A 24,966-nucleotide genomic window follows, 5' to 3' on the forward strand; every position below is an offset into this window, starting at 1 on the left:
TCATTTAGAGTTGTACATTATACATGACACATATGCTCTTATTTTTTTAGTAACTAGATATGTCCTTTCGAGGGATATATTAAACGCATGCTTTCGGCTTATAACATTCTTAATTGTATAAGTTTTTTGCAAGACTATGCTTCTAAAGCCACGTTTTATATTGTTTTTCATGTATGTGGTCTATTTTGATGAAGAAATCAAATTAAAGTTACCTGTATTGGTTTGAATATGTCAATACATTTACAGGCAACGCATATGCGTGGGAAGCAACACCAAAGACACCCCTTAATCAACTTAATGCAAGGAATTATGAAGGCAACCATTACCTTATGCCTTATTTAAAGATATTTATTTTTACTATTTCCAATCTTATTTTCTGAACTGGTTTGTTGTTTATGTACCCGAAGAACATAATTATTTAACATATCTTGTTCTGCAGGGAAAACACACAACTTTTATAGGCTGATATGGTTTTTATTTTGGGTCTGGATCTTCTGGACCAAGCCTCCCATGTAACCTTTGTGCCTTCAATATGTGCACGACACATGCCAGGCTTGGTGGATAGTTACTAACGGCATAACGTTTCTCCATTTGACGGTCAATAAATAAGAAAAACATATTCAAAACTCACGAGAAAATAAAGTATTCCATATTTATCTTGCAATTTAGTTTTCCATAATCTAGTTTTTCGCCTCTGCTCCATAATATTCCCTTAAAGATGACATTCGTTCGTGTGTTTGGCTAATCGTTATTGTTAAGTTAATTTCTTTCCCTTGCTACTTATAAAATGTAGTTTGCGCATTTGTTTGTTTATTTAGTTTCATCTCTGGATACAAAATTTGGTCAAATGAATACATAAGTAACTCCAAATCCAAAGTGAATATTGTGATTGGTAGATCTTAAATCCTTATTAGGAATGTTTCATCAACTCAAATATAATCATCACATATCCTTTTTTTGATCAACATAAACGTCGTATATCTTGAACCTCAGAGTATCACTAAGACTCACCCATGGTTACTTTAGCATTCCACTTCTAGGGGGAAATAGATTTAGTGCCTGATTGATATTGATCGATGGCCTGCTAATGAAACATTTCTTATGAACAAAAAATATAATATCAATCAGATTATATCGATATTAACCGGGTTATTTAAAGGAGTATATTGCAGGAGTACGAGAATAATCAATAGATTATAGAAACATTCGTAATAAATTGGTATATAGAGGAAAACCCAATCATATTCTTTATACGCTTCGAAACAGATGCTTTCAAGAGACTGTTATTACAAATTAATTAGTTATGATAGGATAAAAGAGTTAGCTACTATTAACAAAACAAGACAGGTGTCGTCCACATATTGGCAGACACATAGGGTACATGTAAATCTTGCTACAGACGATCTAGAGCCTTTCATTTGACTGTTACCACAAACTGGGGCATCGGTATATTACAATTTTTTATGCTCAATTATCATCAAAAGAAAACAATTATGTTATAAATCCTTAAAAATCCAAATGACATGTCACAAAACCGATCCATTTCCTATAAAAGGATCGTCTGAATTTCCCCTTCACAAGGTTCCATGGCCTACTGAATCTTAATAAATAAATTACTAAATCCAAGTGCAGTGGCAGATCCAACTAATAGCAAGGGTGTGCACTTGTTACCCTTCTACGTCGGGCTTCCAAGCATAAATTCTCCTGCAAGCCTAATCTTGCTTTTTTGCTACCCCAATAAAAATTTGCTTCCCCTTATTCTGGTTTCTAGATTCGTCGCTGCCCAAGTTGATATCGAATTTGTGTTAATTGAATTGTACAACTTTTAATAACATTTCAGTAAAAGCAAATGTGGGCTTACTGGACGATGTAAACCATGGATAACTTGCGAATTGCAACAATCTATGTAGCACAACGGACCTTAAATGGTGATGTGTCTGCGTTAGACTCGAGTCCGGCACTTGGACGCACATGTATCCGCGTCAGACACATCGATGAAATCACATACATATGTCACATATTATCTTAATATAAATGTATACCAAAGGTGTCTGAGGTTTTTATATATATATATATATATATATATATATATTAATTCAGGGTTCATAATTTTTTGTATATACATTAATATATATATGTTTATTTTTATAGTAATTTATTACTAAAACTACATTCATAATTTATATATTTCGGTGAGAAATATCACTAATTTCGTAACGTTTGGGCATCTTTTGAATATTTGTTCATGTCTGCATTCACTTGGCTTTGTGTCTTCATCAGTTTTACCCAGTGTAAAACCTTGAATTTTAGGGAGCTAGATTTCATGTCCCTGTCCCAAGTAAAATTTTGAACAGAGTATACCGTTACCCGTACCCTTGATTCCTTGGTGTGAAGAAAATGAAAAGCTAGCCCAGAGACAGAGACCATTAAAGACCCCATTAATTTTTGCCAATCCTTTAGTAAAAATAACGTGTTTACATATCTTTCTCTTCACAATTTCCAACGTTAAATAATTGAACAAATAGTATTCGTCCTCATTTTTCTTTTCAATGTACTTAATTCGTTTTCTTTATGTTTTTCCATATATTTTGATGGATTTTTTTGAAATTTCCACAAGAAATATAATCACTCTTTCTTCCACGGTATGGACACTTGAAAAGATCAGTTTGAAAAATTAATCTCCATTTCTCTACTTTTAAGCACTTAAGCGTATCATCATGTCTTAGAAAATTTTAAGAACACCATGGATCAGTCTCACCGGATTGATACAGACCCTGTAGCCGGCAAGCGAAACATGGTTTTACGTAACCTAACAAAAAATGATAAGAGTTGTACTAAAAGACACGAAAAAAAGGTGATGATGAGCAGGGTAACGCGTGACACGCAGATAAAAAAGACACGCGTGATATGCCAAAAGGAAGATCGTAGGGGATGATGGTCTTACATTGCCGCAGTAATTCCAGCACTAGAGAGTCTTTTCATGTCTCATGTGTTTCGTCTCTCTCTCTCTCCTCCACCTTCGCTTTTTGTTTCTTTGTTATTGACTGTAATATTGGTTCGTAAAAATCTGAGTGGAGAATATGACCCACCAATTACAGTAGTAGTATGTTCAAAATGCAACCTATTGGTCCCACTCTGATCGGGGGTGTCCACAAACATTTCTCATTTGTTTTGTTGTTCCCTCGAATCCCTCCGCTCCATATTCATACAAGGAGCGGCATGGTTCATGATGGCGGTGAAGGACATATTTTAGGGCAATAGCTTGACCGACGGAAGATCAGTGGAGGGAGGCTGAGGTACTTTCTCAGCAATCTTAATGAATATGTGTGAACTCAAGCCCATGGTTTTGTTGGACTTTTATGAAATATCTTCGCTCCCATGCCTGCTGAATGTTTTCATTAATCCATGATTATACGAACTGTTAGTACAGAAGAAGACAGACGCATGCTTGAATTTTTTGTTGCTAATTCATAATTATTTGAAATCCAGCCAGGAGTTTTTTGAGATTTACCAAATAATCCATGTCCTCCTTTAGTTGTCGACGGAAAACCTTGCTTTTATACGATCACATTTCTTGAACCAGGGGCAGAGCCAGAAAATCTCCTATGGGGAGGCAAAATTTAGTTTAGGGTAGGCAAAAAGGCTTGGAATAAAGAAAAAACGGCATGGAATATGCAAAATTAGGCTTGGGAGCCATCCAGTGTTTATGGGTGAAAATCGTTTCTGTTGATTTTGGTAATTTTGGGTATGTGGATGAGAAAAGAATCTAAACCTTAAACAATGTACTGCACGGGAGTACTTTTGATTCGAGAGATCAATCTGTACAATCCTGACCTAAACCAAGAAATGACCGTTCCAGGCTTGCTTCGGTCACAAAGTAAAGGAGAAGGGTTGGTCTTAGGGAGGGAAGCGAAGAGAGTGTTGAGACCAGAATAGTTGATTCTGAAGGTGTGGTTGTTTATGACTTGTATCTGAAAGTAGAACTGGCTAGCAGAATGGAAAGCTACCAGCTGATTTCTAGATATTGTGTTGTTGCCGACCAAAAACTTGTTGTTTGGTGAAAATAGGTGAAGCCTATTTATACAAGTCATATTGAAACGTACCCTGGTCTTGTAGGAAGTGGAAACGATTGAGTGGTGGAAGAATAGAGTAACGTGTAATCGTCAGTCATTATGCTTCCATGATGAAGGAAATGAATTCGTTTACACCGTTACTTTTTACCGCCACTAATTGTCCTGCTTCATGACACTTTCTTGTAACGGGTGCATTGCACGCCGCACGTTGTAAACCGCCAGACCAATACCCTGATGAGCATCCCCCAGTTTGTGACATGTTTGATGTCTCGAGTGTTTTCGTGGAAAACATGTAGCACTTCGCTACGTGTGTCAAGTCAAAGTCGAGGGACTTACCGCAGGAAAATAGCATGCAATGCTATTAGGCTCGTTTTGGCTGGCCGCCTAAAACTTGCCACAGGTTTGTCAGTTCGGTGGTGAACTTCGATGGCTGAGATCGCATCTCATGAAGGAGGGTAGCCGTTGATTATGGCTACCTTGTGTTGGCGCCTGATAATGGCGCGGTGGTGTTTTGGTGTACGCCAGTGGCAATGTGGCATGGCTGGCATGGCTAGTGCATGTCAGTGGCACAATGATGCAAGTGGCGCCTGACGTAGCCATGGCCACTAGATTTAGGCAGTTGGTCGTCTGAAACTTGCCACAAGTCTGTCAGTTCGGTGGCGAACTTGGATGGCTGAGATTGCATCTCATGAGGAAGGATGGCCACTGATTATGGCCGCATCTTGTTGTATAGCGAAGTGGCACCATTGGCCTAGTGGCGCCTGGCGGAGCCATGACATAACGGCATGCCAGTGGCGTAGCCGTGGCAGCTGTTTTTGGCATATTGGTGTTAGACCCAAATATAGCTTCTGGCAACATTGGCCTTGTTGCTAAATTAACCTTGAGGCCTTAGGAGAGTCACTGGACTCAGTTGGCATGGCAACTTTTAGCCAATTTAGGGTTTGGCGCATCGCAACTCTATTATTTAACACGTGTTGCAAGACTGCGGCATGGCGGCGTGGCTGGCATAGTTAGCACATGTCAGTGGCACGAAGTAGCGTCTGGCGTAGCCGTGGCTTTGGCACCTCGGTGTTGGACCCACATGTGGCATGGCAACATTGGCCCTGTTGCCACATCAATCCGAACGCTTTTGGGAAACGTTACTTGGCTTGGTTGGCGTGGCAACTTTGAGGGTTTGGCATGTCGATACTTTTTTGTGCAAACGATGCCATAGCTATGCCAAAGGAACTATGGCAAGGCCGTAGTGTGGAAACAACCACAGGAGCAAGGATTGTCGTGGGTGGCTATGATATGGCGCAATTCCTAGGCCCCACACGGCTCGCGGCATGTTGTGGGGCCGAAGTGGCATAATTTGTGTTGCGAAAATTAGGGTTTTGGTTAATGTAGGGTCGTGCTTCTGACTAGAAAATTCTAATTTGAGCTTATCATGGCGTTGGCCCCGAACATGAGGTAGGTTAGCACGTAGGGCGCTATTTATGGCATGTTGCCACAAAGTGGCACGTTCGGCATGTTGGTGCGGCTTTTTGAAAAGCCAATTAATATGTTGTTGTGGCGGGCGCGTTTGGCTTGCCAATTAGTATAGTGGCGCGGCAGGGTGCTTTTGGCCTTTAATGTATGGTGACGAGTTTAGAGCGACTTGATTGGTCAATGGGAAATGGGGTCGACAAGTAAGGGCCCAACCATAACTTATGTGCGCGTGGAGAGTTTGAGGCGGCCTGATTGGTCGAGGAAAATAGGGCCGGTTTAGGATGGGGTGTGGCCAATGGAAAGTGGCGCCAGCTGGCCTAAGGCATGGCCACGCCTCCCTTTGCTGCTACGGCTCCCTATTTTCTGATTCTGGGCAGGTTTTTGCACCTACTAATCCATGGCGGATTAATTACCTAGTTTGCCTAGGCCTACTTTCGACAAGCAAGGTCTGGTATACTGCGAAGGCGCAAAAGTAATTGATTGGATTATATGTGTCGACACAGAGTTCTTTAAGTTCATAGCCAGAGAGCAGCATGCTTTCTGATTGAATACCTTATGCAAAGACCTTATCCTTGATATTTGGAAATTCGTGCTACTCTGCTGCGAGTGAACACGAATTGTCATGCCATATCAACATTAAGGGTTCAGCCGGGGAACATAGCATAAAAAGCATTCAAAGAAACTTATATTAAGTGAATATAGGCAAAGCGCCGAAATTTACAGAACATGGGATGGTTGCTACATGCGCCAGTCTGGATAAATTTCATATAAATATATTGAATGGTTCAATAAATATGCCAGCGGAGAGGTTAACACTCATGGCTCCGTTTCCTTACAGAATGACGTCACATCATATGCAAGGTTTTACAATTTTAACCCTAAGCTAAAAACTACCATCAACACCCGGCAAGGTAGGCAACTGCCTACCCTTGCCATGGGTTGGCTCCGCCACTGGTATTCTCCAATTCTTTTAGGGATTGATAAGTTAGCATTCAAAATATAAAGATGTGAAGTGCAGTTATGGGAGGGCTCAAATTTTATTTTGTTATTGTTATGGCTTATTGTTAGTTTGGACTTCAGGATACTTCCACTCTTCCAGGTCGCCATGTCGTAGCCCTGTCATTCATTCTTTATTAGTGGGCGATCCAATTAATTTTCAGGATATTAGGGTGATTATAATGGATCGGAAAAATGGTAATCCGCATTTATCGTTGTGGATACCATATTCTGCACCGTACACGTGGACGGCGATTATGAGCCGAGGCAGGATATAATAATATAACAACACGCACGAAATAGCTCTAAGAGTGCTTCAAAGTGACGCTAAGGGCACCTAAATAATCAACTACATATTTCTTCCCCTTTATAAACCAATGCGATTAGGTCGAGTGAGGGGGCTGGATTTTCGTTCTTTCTCTACCTCTCTGAACTTCATTGACTCATTGATGGAGTCATTCTTACCAAATGTAACAGATCCAATACTTAATGAAGTTTCCATTTACCTTCCCCGTGGATGTAGGCTTAGTCGAACCACGTTAATCCTCTGTGTGAATATTTTTTTTACCTGTTTATGCTTTACTTTCTGTTTACTATTTTGCGATTTGAATCAAGATCCATTGGTCTTGTTCATTTGATTCTGATACTAGATAAATGGTGGTCACAATCGTTATGGTTGGGACTATAGAATAAGCAAACAAAACTGGTATGCTCTCAAACTTGAGAGTTCGCAGTTCGCAGCTAAATTAGAACCAAACGACTAAGCCTAGGCTGCTTGATTGATGTTCGGCCTGGCAGCCATGGCGGCTATGCTTGGGCCGCTTGGCCTTATCTTTCAACTCTCATTTCAACTCATATCTCTTCTATACCTCTAATGTCACACAAATTTTCTCTAATTTCATACAAATTTATTTTAACCTCACACTAATTTCACTTGAAATATGCTCTAACCCAAAGTTCATCACCCTATGTATAACATAGATAATCATTTATCTATTTGTAAAATTGTCTTACGATACCAGTTTTCTCTATATGATGCAGCGCACCAAGCACATACCAATTTTTTTTGGCAAACTGTAACATGAAAAGTTCTGCGAAAAAACTGGTTTACATGATTACTTTGACTCATGTTATCTTTTTCAAACGATAATCAAAGAATCAAACTACGGTTATGCTCTTGATCCTCATTCTCGATAGCTCCCCTAGGTAAACATGTTTATTTGCAAATTTGGAACTCCATTTTATGCGATTGTTCCACCAATTACTTATTCGTTACCGATATACCTGGAAGATTATTAGATGGGTTGAGACCTTGTGAAACAATTAGGATATTTCGACGTTTTTCATATTAAGTAATAGTTGGTGCCTCTCGAACCAATTGTGGAAATTGAGACTCAAGCAATAAATTAACCTTCCTAGTTTTCCAGGGATATTTATTTGAGGCCTATCAAATTCTTCTCCCAACTTTTACAAATGGATATGGGGTGTCAAACTCGGCAACAAGACCAATCTAGCCTCAAAAATAATCCTTCTACTAACCCATACAAATACTAATCCATTACAATTTTCAGTAAAAAACTAAAAACTTAAAGAGGAACTTAAAAAAAAAAAAACTTTTTATTTTCATATAATCCTTCCAAATTCCATAAACCCTAATCAATTTTTTTGATCTTCTTCTCCAACAATCTCCAATCCAACCAAGAAAAGGTAAATCTCCATCAACCCATTCTATTGTTAGCATTTATTCATTGATTACATGTTTAAAATCCCAATTATGAAAATAAAAATCTCTTATTTACCCAGAATCGGCTTATGTAGATCTATTTTATCAACCGATTCTGTGTTTTGTTATTCGTTCCATGAAGAGCATGCAAAGGAATTGGTTTATAGGATGATTAGCATCGACCGGTTCTGAGTTGAAGTCAAAATATGAAAAGACATCACCAGAATCGGTTTATAAGTGCATGAACATAAATTGATTATGATACTTATTTTTTTGAAATATGTGCTCTTACAATCGGTTTTTATGTACCAGGTTCGTATACCGATTTTGGAAATTGTTTGTTCAGATTCCCATCCAAGAATCGGTTTTTATATATGTGTCATATAAACCGATTTTGGGACCTTCATTTCATGTATGTTTTTATGGTTAGAATCAGATTACATATGTTGTCTTATGCACTGGTTGTTGAAGTAGGTTTTGTTTTTATTCCGTAGATATGGACTTCGTACACTTAACGTTTTATTCTCGAGAGATCCAACAAGATAATGTTGACAGGACACCACAGACTATTGTACCTAGAAGTCTGTACAAGTTCGCCTATGGGAGGGAGACCCGTTTGGATCAGGCACTATGTATGGGCTGTTATAGGTTCAACAAATTAATAAAGATATTTTCCACTAATTAACTAGTAATATAGTGGTAGTAAGAGATCGTTCCCACAGAGAGCTATGTAATTGATAGGTTATTTGATCAGAAAAATAAAGTAAATAAGAAAAGAGATTTTGGTTGTAAGATAAATATAAAAAACAATAAGAAATAAAAGAGATGATCAAGGAATCCTTCGCCGTTACCACGCGATAGCTGGATTATAATACTTATCTATTGTTCGTAAGAACATTTATCACCAACCGTAGAATAACAGCTAGATCAGTGTTATCCCCAAAACTTCTTCAATCACTGGATACGGAAGTTCTCGACTACCAGATTCTATCCAATGAACCACCAAGTAGTAGATCACTCAAGGTGTAATCCAATCGAACGCCTTAATATTTGTGGATTTAGGTTGATCCCAGTAGTTGAACTCTTAGACCAAGGTCCACTTGCTAGTGTTGCTTTTACACACGATTGCTCCACAAAATCCCTCTGTAATATTTCGCGATTTCTATTTGTGTAGAGAGTTAATCGAAGATTACTTATCTCATAACTTCTACTAGCGATGAAACGATCAATACACTAATATAGTATGCATCCCAAATCAATCTAAGAATCACTCGTAAACCCTAGATATGGTAAAGAAAAACGATGATGATAAAAACTTTCAATAGATTTTTATTAATAATAAATCTTCACGTTTAGAACATTGAATTAATCCTTAATCAATAAAGGATTTAGCTACTCATATTACAAAGAAGATGAATAATGGTGGTTTCCCCATAAAGGGGAAACCCTAGGTTTTAGATGTAGAATAAACCCTAGCTTGTGATATGAGATGATATGATTATATCCTCTCTTGATGAAAGGCCTAATACCTTTTTATATAGGTTTACATTGCTTGGCCTTCAAGTATCTCCGTCGGTTAAGGAACCCGACCAGAAATTACGAAGGAAAGACTCTAACCGTGAATTTTTGCCTTCAACAGTATGCATACCCGTTTCCATACTTAAATTTCAGTTAAATCCAGGGAAATAAGTATGCATACCCGTTTGCGTACTGAAAATCCATTTGCATACCCGTTTGCGTACTTTTCCTGTCTTCGGTATTCGATAAAAAGCTTGTTTTGCCCACAACTTCTTCGTCCGAACTCGGAATGACCTCATTATTTTTGCATTCTTTTCATATTTCAATTATCTTCAAGATGGTGATAAGAAATCCTGAATTTGAATGATTTAATCTCGGTCTTTGGCTCGTCTCTTGATTTTGAGCGTTTTGCTCCTTTTCGTCGCACTTCTTCCATTTCTCTTAGACTTGGGCACTTGAATACTTGGAATAATTCTATTCCTAGCTCTTTTAAGCACTTTGTAGCTCCTTTTTGGATGATTCACCTAATAGAGACAAATAAGAGAAAACAAGAGTAATAATACGAAAATATGCAAGAATAATAGCTAAAACAAGTATGGAATTGACACTAAAATCATATAAATTATGCACTTATCACACTAGCGCTGGCCGATAAGCTTGCATTGGAAGAGCTCGTTGAGCTCATCAGGTTTTCCATGAGAAGGAGGGATGCGATTGAAGCTCTGAGGGCACGCAACAAACATTTGAATAGCCTGTTAGAAGAAATGGCTGCAGCTGCAGCATAAGCTGCCGATGGTGCTGCTACTGCTTCTGGTGCTGATGGTGATGCTGCAGCTCCATGATGTGGATACTCTCTTCTATATATTATAATTAATGTTTAATTTTAAGTTTTTAAGACTTTTAGTGGTTTGGATGGTATATTTTTCGGATGATTATGGTTTAAGAGGTTTATGAACTTAATGCACTTACATTTTTAGTTATAATTATGTGCATAATGGGTTTATGGAAAAACAAGCTTATGCATGCTTCATACTTTGTTTTGAAAATATGGGCACACAATCGGTCTATATGACTCCACCTATAAACCGATTATTGAGGCTTCATCAGGGAATCGGTTTATGTGGGTGTCAGTATAATCTGATTCTTCAAGCCTTGGAAATACAGTTTTTATGTATCTTTTTCTAGTCAGAATCGGATTACATGTGAAAATATAGAAACCAGTTACTGTCGGTGGAAATTCCAATTTTTTACAGGCGCACAATCGGTTTATGTTTCCAAACATAAAGACCGATTTCTATTGGCATCAAACAACAATCGGGTTTTAAGGACATTCAAGAGGACCGATTGTGCTCAATTGTTTCACTTTTTTCGAAAAAAACTAGTCGTTGGGTCTTTTTTTATATATATATAGACCTCATCCTTGGACCCAATTTTCCTCAATCTTGTTCATTCTATTCACTCCCACTCCATATACTCTACAACTAGTCATTTCACACCTACACATACAAGCATGGCATCGTTTGACTCCGCTGAAGATTTGGCAATCATCAAAGCATGACATCAAGTCGAGCTGTAGATCACTCCCCCGTAATGGTAGAATCTGTTTTTTTTTGGGAGAAGATATATAATAAATTTAGACAAGATTATGGGAACCCGAAAATAAGAAGTCTTTAGCAAATCCGTGATAGGCACCATGCCATCGAAAATGTGATAGTTGCTTTTATAGCTATCCAACAACGGTTTTTCAACGCTATCCACTTTAGCTTGTCCCTTCAAAAATTTGTAAGTATTTTTATGGTTTATTTTACATAATTTACTTATATATGAGTTTGTAACTAACAAAGTAAGTTGGTGAGTGTTTTTATAGCACGAAGCTGTGAAAGCGCACTATTTGGAGGAAAAGGGAGAAACATTCACATTTGATGAAAGCTATCACTTCATGGTATCCAAAATACCAGAGTTTTCCCCGAACATTATGGTGAGTGAATCGGACTCGGATTCCTCGGACGAAGATCGATACTTATAGGAGTTTTTGTTTAAAATTTGTGGGTAGATCTCTATGTAAACCCTCACGAGACTATAACTCGTCCACTAGGGTATCCTAAGGTTCAAAAGCTTAATGCACATGCTAAGTGCATCCGTAATTCCTACGAAAGGGACTAGATTTGAAATGAATGAAAGTATGAAGGATTTTTTTTCGTATGAAAATGAAATAATCGGTTTATATATGACTAGGGAAAATCAGAGTACAATAATCAGATTTTATATATGCATACATGAACCGATTCTGTATGTCCTCTGTAAATTTCGAAACACCAACTCAGAATCGGTTTAAGAGTCCATGAACGTAAACCGATTCTGGATAGTGTTTCAAGAAAGAAAAAAAATCAAAAGTTTCCACTTGCTTGATGTTTTGAAGATTTATTTACATTAGTTGATCTCACGGCTAATGCGGTCAATTAACGTCTAAAATGATTAATTAATACTAATTAATCAGGGATAAAATGATTATAAAGAGATAGGTGGATAAGGTGTTGTGTGAAATTAATTTCTAATGAACTTTTTTGCATTTAGTAACATGCCCCAAATAAATATCCCGGGTCCCAAACTAGGAAGGTAAATTAACTCCCCCTTTTGGATAAATGAACATTGTTGGGATCACCGGTGGAGGATGTGATGATAGAATTTATGGGGCTTTTTATGAGTTTTTAAATCGCAGTCATGTCCCACCCATACATGTCTTCTATATATTCACCGATTACTATCTTTATAGCATTTTTCGAACCACTATAGGTAGTTGGCTTCGTCTTCACAAGGCCTCCAACACTTATCATAAATTTTCCAGAAATGAACGTGTCTCTCAAACTTCAGATTGGAAATTCATCAAAATGATTCACATTCTTTTACGCATATGTTTCATACATCCAATTACAAAGGATGCAAAATAGCCTAAATCACACACACATATATATACTTAGTAATCCGACCAATATTTACAAGGTATCCAACTAACTGTGGATGGTGTTGTACGATTTTCTACTAATAAATTTAATCTCAATTAATTGTAGAGAGCAAGATACATAAAAAATTGGTGTGGGTTACCCTGCACCCCATTCCAAGGGAGGCTACTGCCCCATGAGTCCCAATATACGTAACAAAAAGTAATTTAGTCATATGAAAGTAAATCGATAATATAAAGATAGTAAGGTAGTTTTAGAGAAAGGTAACTTTGTTTGTTTTCAGCTCATCCCACTGCCCTAAATGAGAATAATTGAAAAATTCCCAAAATTTGAGCAATCCTGAAATTGCTCGTTTACAAACTTTACTTGTTATGTCAATTCATATGGGGTGGGTAATCCATCCAATTTATGATTTTTTGAGCATCATGGGATCAGTAGATTGGAAAATTCTACCGAGCAGTAGAAATTCGACTGCTCGGTACCATCCGTACCACCAGCGGCTGAGACTACATCTCTCCAACGGCTCTATCACCTAATGGCTAAAAAATGGTCTTTTATATATTTAGTTTCAATTTCTATGTCTATGTAATGCTACATAATGCGATTGGGATTTCTTTTGCTTCAACCTAAATACTAAGTCTAATCAGACGATAAGATATACAACGTGTTATTACAACACAATATTCGCATGAACGAACGTAATTTAAGTTTTTAATCAAAGAAAAATGTCTTTTGTTTATAGTTTTTCAAACTCTACATAACCACTTTCATGTTTTTCTTCTTCGTCTTCAGAAAAATCTTCTGAATCTTCATATTCATCTCCTTCATATTTCCCATCTTCATATCCATCACCAACTTGACCATCACCAACTCGACTATCACCATCTTGACCATCACTTGTAACTTGTTCAAGATTATATCTAACCAGCTGTAATCGGTTAAAATGGTTTCATTCCTGCACGTCTGAATAACTGTTGTTTAATAACTCAGAGATACCTGCATAAGTAGAAGTACTAGGTGGAGACAAGCGTTAAACATTATCATATGGTTGGAATATCGATGAGGGTAATTAGAGTTTTTTGTTGAGATGATTCAAGGTTAAATCCTTGGTATTGGTAGGTTGAGTGTGATTTACATGAACCTTAGTGAAAACAGTTGGACTTTAGCCAAACAACATGGCACCAGTCCTCCATTTATTCGTCATATTCAAGTGGGTAGCTGAAATTGTTGCACTAGATGATGATAATTGTTACACCTTGTCTTCCATTCCATATCAGTATATTGTACCACCCCCCCACCCCACCCCCACCCCCAAATATATGATTCAAGCCGACTAAGACCTCTAAAAACTAATGGCATTGTAGTATCCTCCCCATGTGAAGTTATGCTCTACATTTCCCAATGAGCTGGTGGCGGAGATGACGATGATGAACCTTTTGACGAGAATATGTACATAAGATAGAGGCCGATTCTGGTGGAGGTTGGGAGAAAAAGATTTTTAGAATAAGTGGGATCCTACCTAATGATGGTTGATCCATCCCAGCGTGGTGTTTTGGATCCATAGCTATGGTAGGCTTCATAATTAAACTAAACCAAACCCGATATTCACAATCTGATTCAATATCTTGGACCAATTCTTCAGTTGTTTTCCAAGGTTGACTGAATATTTTGTAATAACTATAAGTAATCGACACGAGGAATCTGACCTTGTGGAAGCGGGATGATGACTTTCACTTTTCTGTTTTGTAGATGTAGCGTGATTCTTTCAATAAAGAACCAAACCCCTTTTCCTTCCACGACTAGATAACACATGCCGACACAAGCTTTTGTCTAACATCCTCAAGGCCTAAATATTTTCGCACTCTTCAACTCATTAAACCATATATTGTTGCAAGATTGTGCTAATTTTACAAAGTTGTTGAATTCTATGACTCAAGACATATTCGTGATCATCAACCAGACTATGCTCCCAGTTATTCGCTTTATACTTATTTATTTCTGGAAAAATATGTTGTTGTCGGAAAGATCAAGTGCACTAACATGAAAGTAACTATACCATATTACTGAATAACTATCATTTAGTACATTTTAAACAAAAAAAATAATGCAAACGAGTTTTGATGTTTACCTCCAGATACCCGAAAAACCATTGAATCTTATTTTCTTAATACCACAATCATCGAGGGCTACTTATAGTTCCACCAAAATAGCAGTCTCCCATTCTGAATTTGGTGAAACTTTGTCCAAATCTTCCAATGCTCCAAGATCAACCAATTTCTGCCATTGTGTTGGCATCGAGAAGATAGGGATATGCATTGTTAGAGCAGTGCTCGGTCGAACTCGCATGCGTTGCTATCTCAAGCATGTTTGTCAATGTTAGTGATCAAAACTATAAGTCTTGATTTCTAGTCCATTATAGCTAAGTCTCGGACTAGGATAGAAAGTGTATTTGAGCTCAAGGACTTCATGGATATTCATCATACAAGTAGAAGAACTACTCAAGGAACCGGTGGAACTTCTCGACAAAAATGTATGTGAAGACTTGAACTTATCTGTCACTCAAAAGTCTATCTACTCTATCTCATACTTCTTGAGACAAAAAGTCGTATGCTATATATATAGACTTAGATTATACACATTTGGTATTTCGAGCGAGTATACCTCGCCTATCTATATATCGAAATATGTGTTGGTAAGCTTTTCGCTTCGACCAAGTTTATCTTTACCTAGTGACGAAAGTCATGATATGTATCAATCATCTTGAAAATTGCTTTGACGAGAAATGGCGTAACAACTATATAACGTCCTCTAAGAATGTTTCAATGATTGAAATGAGAGTTAATATTACATAACCAATGATGGACATAAGCATTGTTGTGGAAACACATTTATGTATAAGTCATATTCCTTGAACCAAAGTCTGCGAACTTTGTTGATCAAGAGAAACCAGAAAAATGGCTTGTTGCCAAGTCCGCGAACTCAGTCCGCGAACTGCCGAAGTTCTCAAACCCGAGAATTTCTGCTGGAGATGACAAACTACTTGCATGAGCTAAGTCCGCGAACCCAGTCCGCGAACCGGCGAAGTTCTCATCCCGAGAATTTCTGCTGGAGTTTGTAAACTCTGTCGGGTTGCTTAAGTCCGCGAATCTAGTGTGCGAACTTGAGAAGGTTATATATCTGAAGATGATTTCTGAACTAAAACTTTAAAAACACTAAGGAATGCAGCTTGCAAACCGTGGCTATAAAAGTTCATGAACCGATTCAAGTGAATCAAATCATCTTTACTTCAATTGTGTCTTGTGTAGTTACATAAGATTTCCTTGCAATTGAACAACTCTCTAACTAATTCATTTGATTCAGTTGAACTAGTTATGGTGAAGAGGAACATGGTTGATATGAAATGCTCATATGGCTAACCTTTTAGTTAACTATTGTTGAACCAAAAATGTACACATTTGGGTACTGTTAACAAACCTAGAAGCGTGCAGTTCATTTGTGTATAACAAGCTAAGTTTTCGATCTAACGGTTGAGAATATTAGCTTGAATCTAAATCAGGTTTTCATCTAACGGTGAATATTGATTGCTTTGTTACCAAGGCAAAACCCTGATTTGAAAGGCTATGTAAAGGAGACATCTAGTACTGTGCAAAACTAATCCCCACACCTTACGTGTGATACTAGTTTGCGTACTAGAGTCGATTCCCCTTTAACCTTTGGTTTTCTTCTTCTAAAACCAGGTTAACGACTTAAAGACTTCATTGGGATTGTGAAGCCAGACCGATACTACTTTTATCGTAGTTGTGTGATCTGATCTTGCATCTTCTATCATACGAGTACAATCAGATTGATTGGCTTGAAATTTGATATCTCCGATAGGCAAGATATAAAAAGTAATCACAAACATCTTCGTCTCATTGTTTGTGATTCCATGACATCTTGTTTCGCTACTATACGATTAAGATTGTTGTGAGGTGATTGATTAATCCAGGCTGTTCTTCGGGAATATAAGACCGGATTATCAATTGGTTCCTGCTCACCTTGATTATTATCAAAATACGGAACAAAAACTTTAGGGTTTTTCTGTGGGAGATGGATTGATCCTTTGATAGACTTGTCTGTGTGAGACAGATTTGTTTATTGTCAAAGCCTGCGATTTTGGGTCGTAGCAACTCTTAGTTGTGGGTGAGATCATCTAAGGGAATAAAGTGCTCAGTATCCTGCTATTTGAGGGTGAAAACGGTTTCTGCTGATTTTGGTAATTTCGGGTGTGTGGGTGAGAAACGAATTTAAACCCTAAACAATGTACTGCAAGGGAGTACTTTAGATTCGAGAGATCAATCTGTACAAATCCGGCCTAAACCAAGAAATGGCCATTCCAGACTTGCTTCGGTCACAAAGTGAAGGAGAAGGGTTGGTTTTGGGGAGGGAAACGAAGAAAGTGTTGAGACCAGAATAGTTGATTCTGGAAGAGTAGTTGTTTTCTACGACTTGTATCAGAAAGTGGGAAGCTAACAGATGGAAAGCTAGCAAATGTTTTCTGAGTGTTGTATGCTCCTGACCTGAACTTGTTGTTCAGTGGAAATAGGTAATGCCTATTTATACAAGTCGAAGTGAAACGTACTCTGGTTTCATTAAGAAATGGAAAACGGGTGAGTAAATGGGAGGAGGTGGTAACCGGTAACGCCTGGAATTGATGTTCCATAAAAGAAAGCGTTTCACCAGTACTCCCTGTATTTACTAACCGCCTCATCCCTATGATACTTTCTTATAACGGGCGTAGTGTACGCCGCACGTTGTAAACCGCCAAACCAATACCCAATGAGCATCCCCCAGTTTGTGACATGCGTTGATGTCTCGAGTATTTTCATGGGAAACATGTAGCATGTTGTTTTCGTCTGGAAAGTCGAGCTTGGGAGACTTGCCGGCTCGGTGACCTTCGACGGTCGAGATTTTGCATCTTAAGAGGAAAGGTAGCCGTTGATTATTGCAACCCTTCGTTTGGTAGACAGTAGCATGAAAACATGCTCGGTATGGATTTAATATGGCCTGGTTTAGGCGCGGCCAAAAGTTAGGGTTTTGGCTTTGTTTAGGCGCGACCAAACTAGGGCCAAAAGTTGCCATGCGTTAGCTGGTAACCTTGGACGGCTAAGATTTGCATCTTAGATTGAAGGGTGGTCGTTGATCGTCGCACGCCTTCGTTTTGGTAGCCGCATAGGGAAGGCTGTCATGGTATGGTGCGACAAGGTGGTTGGTATGCCATTGGCACATGTGGCATGGCATGGCTTGGCGGTTTGGTGTGGCCAAAACTAGGATTTTGGGCCAAAGGTTACCATGCGTTGTCTGGAGACCTTGGACGGCTAGGATTTGCATCTAGGATTGAAGGGTGGTCGTTGATCATCGCACGCCTTCGTTTTGGTAGCCGCATAGGGAAGGCTGGCATGCCTTGGCGCGGCAAGGTGGTTGGCATGCCTTGGCGCGGTTTGGCGTGGCCAAAACTAGGGTTTTGGGCCAAAGGTTACCATATGTTGTTTGGCGACCTTGGACGGCTAGGATTTGCATCTAGGATTGAAGGGTGTCCGTTGATCGTCGCACGCCTTCATTTTGGTAGCCGCATAGGGAAGGCCGGCATGGTAGGGCCAAGGAAATGGCGCAGACGGCTTGGCATAGTGGGGCCAAGGGTTTGGACGGCTTGGCATGGTGGGGAAAAGGCATAATGGTGCGAACGGCTTGGCATAGTGGGGCCAAGGCAGCATGGTGTGGGAGGCTTGGCATAGTGGGGCCAAGTCAGAATGCTGCGGATGGCTTGGCATAGTGGGGCAAAGGCAGAATGGTGCGGGAGGCTTGGCATAGTGGGGCCAAGGCAGAATGGTGCAGGCGGCTTGGCATAGTGGGGCCAAGGAAGAATAGTGTGGATGGATTGGCATAATGGGGCCAAGGATTTGGACGGCTTGGCATGGTAGGGCCAAGGCAAGGTGCGGTTGGCTTGGCATGGTGGGGACAAGGTTTTGGCATGCCATTGGCGCATGGTGCGGCCAGCATGGCTAGGGCCAAGGCAAGGTGTGGTTGGCTTGGCATGGTGGGGCCAAGGGTTTGGACGGCTTGGCATGGTGGGGCCAAGGGTTTGGTGCGGTTGGCTTGGTATGGTGGGGCCAAGGGTTTGGCATGTCATTGGCGCATGGTGCGACCAGCATGGCTAGGACCAAGGGTTTGGCATGCCATTGGCGCATGGTGAGGCCAGCATGGCTAGGGCCAAGGGTTTGGCATGCCATTGGCACATGGTGCGGCCAGCATGGCTGGTATGCCTTGGCGCGACAAACGTGGCTGACATGGTTTTCCATTGGCACAGTGGTGCGGCTGGCATGGTTGGCATGCCTTGGCACGAAGATGTGGCTGGCATGGTTTGCCATTGGCACAGTGGTGCGGCTGGCATGGTTGGCATGCCTTGGCATGAAGATGCGGCTGACATGGTTTGTCGTTGGCATAGTGGTGCGGCTGGCATGGTTGGGAATGCCTTGGCGCGAAGATGTGGCTGACCTGATTTGCCATTGGCACAGTGGTGCGGCTGGCATGGTTGGCATGCCTTGGCGCGAAGATGTGGCTGGCATGGTTTTCCATTAGCACAGTGGTGCGGCTGGCATGGTTGGCATGCCTTGGCGCGGTAGCATGAGAATTAGGGTTTGGCATGGATGATGTTAATCAATATTAAGGGTTTTGTCGTGGAACATGACCCATGTAAAAAAAAGGTACCCCGGTAATTTTTACATAGGCATGCTGATTGATTCAATAAATGCGCTAGTGGTCATAGTGACGTCATGTCAGATGTATGGTTTTACGATTTTAACCCTAAGCTAAAAACCACCATCAACACCTGTTGGGATCAGAGGCGTAGGGAGTACAACTGTACCTTGGATCAGTGAGAGACTGATTGGGGTTCAACTACAGTCCAGTCCGAAGTTAGCTTGGAGTAGGCTAGTGTCTGTAGCGGCTTAATACAGTGTGTGTTCAATCTGGACTAGGTCCCGGGGTTTTTATGCATTTGCGGTTTCCTCGTTAACAAAATTTCTGGTGTCTGTGTTATTTCAATTTCCGCATTATATTGTTTTATCTTTATAATTAAAATAATACAGGTTGTGCGTTAGATTAATCAATTGGAGAATCCGACCTAACGGTTGTTGATTGATATTGATTGACACTTGGATATTGGTATTTGGTACCATCCAAGTTATTCATTATATTTGATTAGTACTCGCAGTTTCTGTTTGAGGAAATCAAATCAAGAGAGAGATATAAACTCGTTGATACACTTTTAATTGATTGAGTCTTGTTGATTCTCTTAAAGTATATTCGAGTTTTTCCATACAGATTGCTAAGCGAAATATTGGGTGGTGTTGTTAGACCCCGGCTTTTTCAATTGGTATCAGAGCAGGCAAACACGTTAAAGACCTTATAAGTCTGTGTTTGTAGTGATATGATTATGGATGAGTCTATCTTTAATAACGTACTAGTTCACAAATTACCAGATGATTCTAAAATCTTGGATTCACCTGAGAGAACTATCACATTTAAGTCAATATCTAAACATTCTCTTGATGTAAAAACTGTTGATTGGGAAACTCTCCTAGAAGAACAGTTGGATGAACTTTCTGATGAAGGTGATTCAGATATTGATAGAGATGTTGATGAGGAAGTCTCAGAGTATGTTAAGTTTTTGGATTTTTGGAAGATGAAGAAGATTACAACTTCTCATGTCTCACCTATTCTGACTCCTCTCTGTCGAGAAAACAAGAAATTGAGAAGATGTTACGCAGATGTTTATTTTTCGAATCGTTCTAAATCGATCCTCAAGGATTCTGAGGAAAACCTACGTATGAAGTCACTTGAATGTGATAATCTTTATCAAAAGTACTGATAGACACAATTTTATGTCTTATTTGTCTCGGTTATATATATTGATAGTGCTCATTTTTGTACTTATTATGGTGTTTTATGTGTGTGTAGGTATTTTTGGCCAATAAACATTTTTGGAAAAATCGGCTCGAAAAGTTGCGCGGGCACCCCCGGAGGACAGTTGCTAAACGGACCCCAGAATTGGCTAAGGAGCACCCAGGCTATGTATAGCCCAAATTTATCCTCAGCACCCACATTTGTCCACAGCACCCAAGTCACCTACTATCGGCACCCCCTACTCTGGATAGGGGGCAACCAGCTTCTTCCCCAAAATTCAAATTCATTTTGGCGGGAATATTTGGCAGAAGTGAACAAATTTAGGGTTTGAGATTCAAGCGAGTTTTAGAGAGATTCAAGCGCTGATTTTCATGGGGCTGGACTTCCTAGAGCGTAACAGGCTTGGAATGTTCGTTTTGATCGATCAAATTTGGCTAGATAAGCCGGAAAAAGGAAACCGAGGTGTGGAGTTTCACGGGTATCCTGATTCGGTAGTTGGAAGAGATTTGGTCGGATTTTTCTCGCGTTATGGATTAGTATAACCTTGTTTCGTCTAAACAAGGAATGTATGGCGGCCAGATTCGAGAAAGAAGGAGTTTCCATCGTGTTAGACCAAAACAGAGTCATGGAGAAATATTATCGGGATTTTAGAGTCCATGAAGATTTAGGAAAGAATTTAACGCCCAGGATTGAGTTAACAGGGTCCTGCTGGAATATTGTAGAGGTGGAATTGACCCATTTGACGCGTACAGAAGAGAAGAAATAGAAAAATCCGTGGCTTGTCGTGAAAGAAGAATGAAGATAAACTCGAGTTGTTTAGGGTTTACTTGGGGGCTGTTGGCTATATATAGGTTGGTTGCAAGTCAGAGAGGCGGACGAACAGTTTGGGGTAGTTTAGAGAACCGGAGGAGACAAAAATCACGAGTTGCAGGAAAGCTGTTCTGCTGGTGCTGCTGAAGAACACGAAGAACATCAACCCACGCCCAACTGTCGCAGAACACTGTCGTTGTTCTACAGCACTTCGCTTATATCGTTACTGTAGCGGTCTTATTCCTTCTGTTTCACTTGTAACAGTCGATCTGCAACACATATAAACGTTGCGATTGAACTGTTTTACTCCCTTTGAGTCTCTTCACCTTTGAAAACACCTTTTGAGCAATGGAAAAATATTTTGAACCTGTTTTTGATATGAGGAGCTAAACCCCATTGCTGAGGCGATAGAGGAAGCTATTTTTCCAATAAAGAGTGGTATTTTCTATTTATCTTATTTATTACAATTATTTATATGATTATTTGCCTTGTTTGAGAATTGTTTTAATGATTTTTATTCAACAATTGTGATTTCCATTGATGGTATATGCTTGGACTTAGGTTTTTGATATCCCATGCTTTTGATTTACACTTGTTATTTTAAAAATCTACTTGTTGCAACATCTTAGAATCAAATTAAACGAAAAAATTGAATAAATATAAATATTGGATTTAAATCACTTTGAACTTGGAAAATAGTGGAATCTTAGCCTCAGTGTTCTTTTAATATTGATAACAACATCATCTTTGTTTGAGTTTTCTATTTTTGTTTTAGAATTTAAGTCTATATTTTATCCTTCGCAAGTCTGAGAATCGAACCACTTTTATCACTATCTACAATCACATCAATTTTTGGCGCCGCCGACGCGGATTTGCTTTTAGGGTTTTTAGACTTCGTTTTCTTTTTTTTTTTTTTTTTTAGGTTTTTATTATTTTTGTTCTTTTTTACGTTTTTGGGTATTTATCTTTTGTCTACAGGTTTTGGATCATAAAGCGAATTGAGCCAAGGAGTTTGGTGATTTCGTAAAGACTGGAACTTAAAGCATAAAGACTTGGAGCGAAAGCTTAAAGCGAAAAGAACGGAGAAGAAGACAATTTTTTTTTATTTTTTTTTCTTTTTTTTTTTAGGTTTTGTTTATTTTTCTTTATAAAAAAAAGAGAGAACTGTATTAGGGTTTGTTATTTTTGTAATTTTTCTTTTCTTTTTGGACACTTGGACATTGGACTTTGGACATTATTTTTTTTTAAAACCCTAAGGAAGGGTTGGTTTAAATATAAACTGTGTGCAGAGAAGGACGGTGATTACGATATCCCCTCGGCCCCTCGGGTTCGTACATGACATAGGAGTCGTGGCCCGAGTCGACTTCAGCGGTTTTTCGCCCGTCTGGTACGGGAGGTAAGTTTTTCGAAACACCCGCGAATCCCCTGTCAGCGGGTTTACTGTATTCCTTCGTTTGCATATATGCTGAGGACTTGAAAACGGCTGCTTTAATTTCCTAGTAAAGGGCAAGGACTGGCCATACAAGATAAGGGTTCAGATTTCATCACCGTTCTCTTCTTGCCCGCCTTAGGAAAACGAAACCAGACGTGAACCTAAGCCTAAAATTTTGACTAGAACGAGACCTATAGGGTAACGAGCTTAATAGGAAAGTCGTTCGAAGAATATTGGTTACTCTTTTGAGCATACTTCGAAGTTCTTGAAGGTTTATGTGAGTTGAATGCGTGACTGCGCCTCCTTGTAACCGGTGAGGCCTTGGGTATCAAATCTCCACTAAGCTTCCCTCGCCTAGATTCAACTTACTTTGACTCGGATTGATTCCAGAGGGGTTTGCTCAGATTGTAACGAGTTCCTTTTCGAAAGAATAGAAGCTGGTCTAAAAACAATCTAAGTGGAGCCATCATGCTTTTTGTTTGCTAGAAATTTAGGTTTGATTTGGTTGAGTCAGCCTTGTTTTGTGTTTGCATAGAATTCCATACCTTATTCTGTTTCATGCCTGAACGTAGGTAGATTTGTTAAAGACAAACCTAGTAGTTCTAAGCGTCTTGATTACCTCAATTTAGAAAGTCCGATTCGTGAAGATTCCGTTTTTGAACGTCCGTTTGAGGAAAGAATCCCTGATAGTCCAATAACGCCAAAAATGGAAACTTTGAAAGCCTTGTTGAATCCTACTAGGACTACTCGTCCCTCGTGTATCAGGTTACCTGAAACTGAAGCAAATTATGAACTTAAGCCCGGAACCTTACAGTTGCTCCCAATCTTTTTAGGAAAAGAAAATGAAAACCCCTATTTCCATGTTAGGGACTTTGAGGAAATTTGTAGTACCCTGAAAATTAGAAACCTTGATGATGATGCTTTGAAACTCAGGTTATTCCCCTTTTCCTTAAAAGATAAAGCCAAGTCGTAGCTGTATAGTTTGGCTTCCCAATCAATTGAAACCTATGAACAACTTACATCTGCCATTTTGAACAAGTTTTTCCCTAGGCACAAAACCTCGTCTATTAGGACGCAAATCTGCACGTTTACACAACAGGAGGGAGAATCTTTGTATAGGTATTTGGAAAGGTTCAATGATTTATTAGCCCAATGTCCTCATCATGGTTTAGAAAAGGTTAGGTTAGTTTAGATCCTTTATGAGGGTTTAGATTATCCCACCACAACTACAGTAGAGTCCATGTGTACAGGTGGGTTTGAAAACCAAACAGTTGATGATGCGATGACATATTTGCATGAAATCGCCGAAAAGACCCAACAGTGGGAAAGCAATAGGGTACCCCAGAAAACAATTGTTCTAGGAAGAGGAAACGTTAATAGGGTAGAAGGAAGCTTTGAATCATATGCCAAAATTGCTGCTATAGCGAAAAGGTTAGAAGCTTTAGAAGTGGGTCACACTAGTGGTAGATTGGAGCCTTTTTGGGAAGGCCAGAATAATGAAGAGCAAGCCAATGCTATCTATAATAACACTAGGTATGATAACCGTCAGAAGTTTGACCCATATTCAGAAACCTATAATCCTGTTTGGAGAAACCATCCGAACCTTTCATGGTCTAAGGTCCAGAGTCAAGGTCAGTTTAGTAATTCTAATGCTCCCCCAGGTTTTGGTTACACTAAGAATTCATCAGGCCCAGAAAAAAAAACGACTAGCTTAGAGGAATCTATTAAGATGTTAGCAAAAACTCAGGATATGTTAGCACAGAGCCAAATTAGTTTTCAACAGGAAACCAAGCAGAACTTTCAAACTAATGCTCAGAGCCTTGCTAAGCTAGAACTTCAAGTCGGCCAAATAGCTAAGACCTTAAGTGAGAGAGATAACGGAAGGCTCCCTAGTCAGACTACCCCCAACCCTAGAGGAGTTCATGAAGTAGGTGCAAAACCATCGAATCAATTGAATGCTATTAGAACCCTTAGGAGTGGTAGAGTAGTAGACAATCAGGTAACCATGCCCGATAGTGAACATATTGTAGTTCACCCCTCAGG

General features: G+C 39.4%; 1 pseudogene; it reads right to left on the reverse strand.

Annotated features, from left to right (window-relative positions):
• Nucleotides 1–23,993: 23,993 nt before the first annotated feature.
• LOC113314548 lies at nucleotides 23,994–24,093 on the reverse strand (annotated as a pseudogene).
• Nucleotides 24,094–24,966: the final 873 nt, after the last annotated feature.

Source organism: Papaver somniferum, chromosome 9 (genome assembly GCF_003573695.1).
Source record: "Papaver somniferum cultivar HN1 chromosome 9, ASM357369v1, whole genome shotgun sequence".
NCBI classification, from domain to species: Eukaryota; Viridiplantae; Streptophyta; class Magnoliopsida; order Ranunculales; family Papaveraceae; genus Papaver; species Papaver somniferum.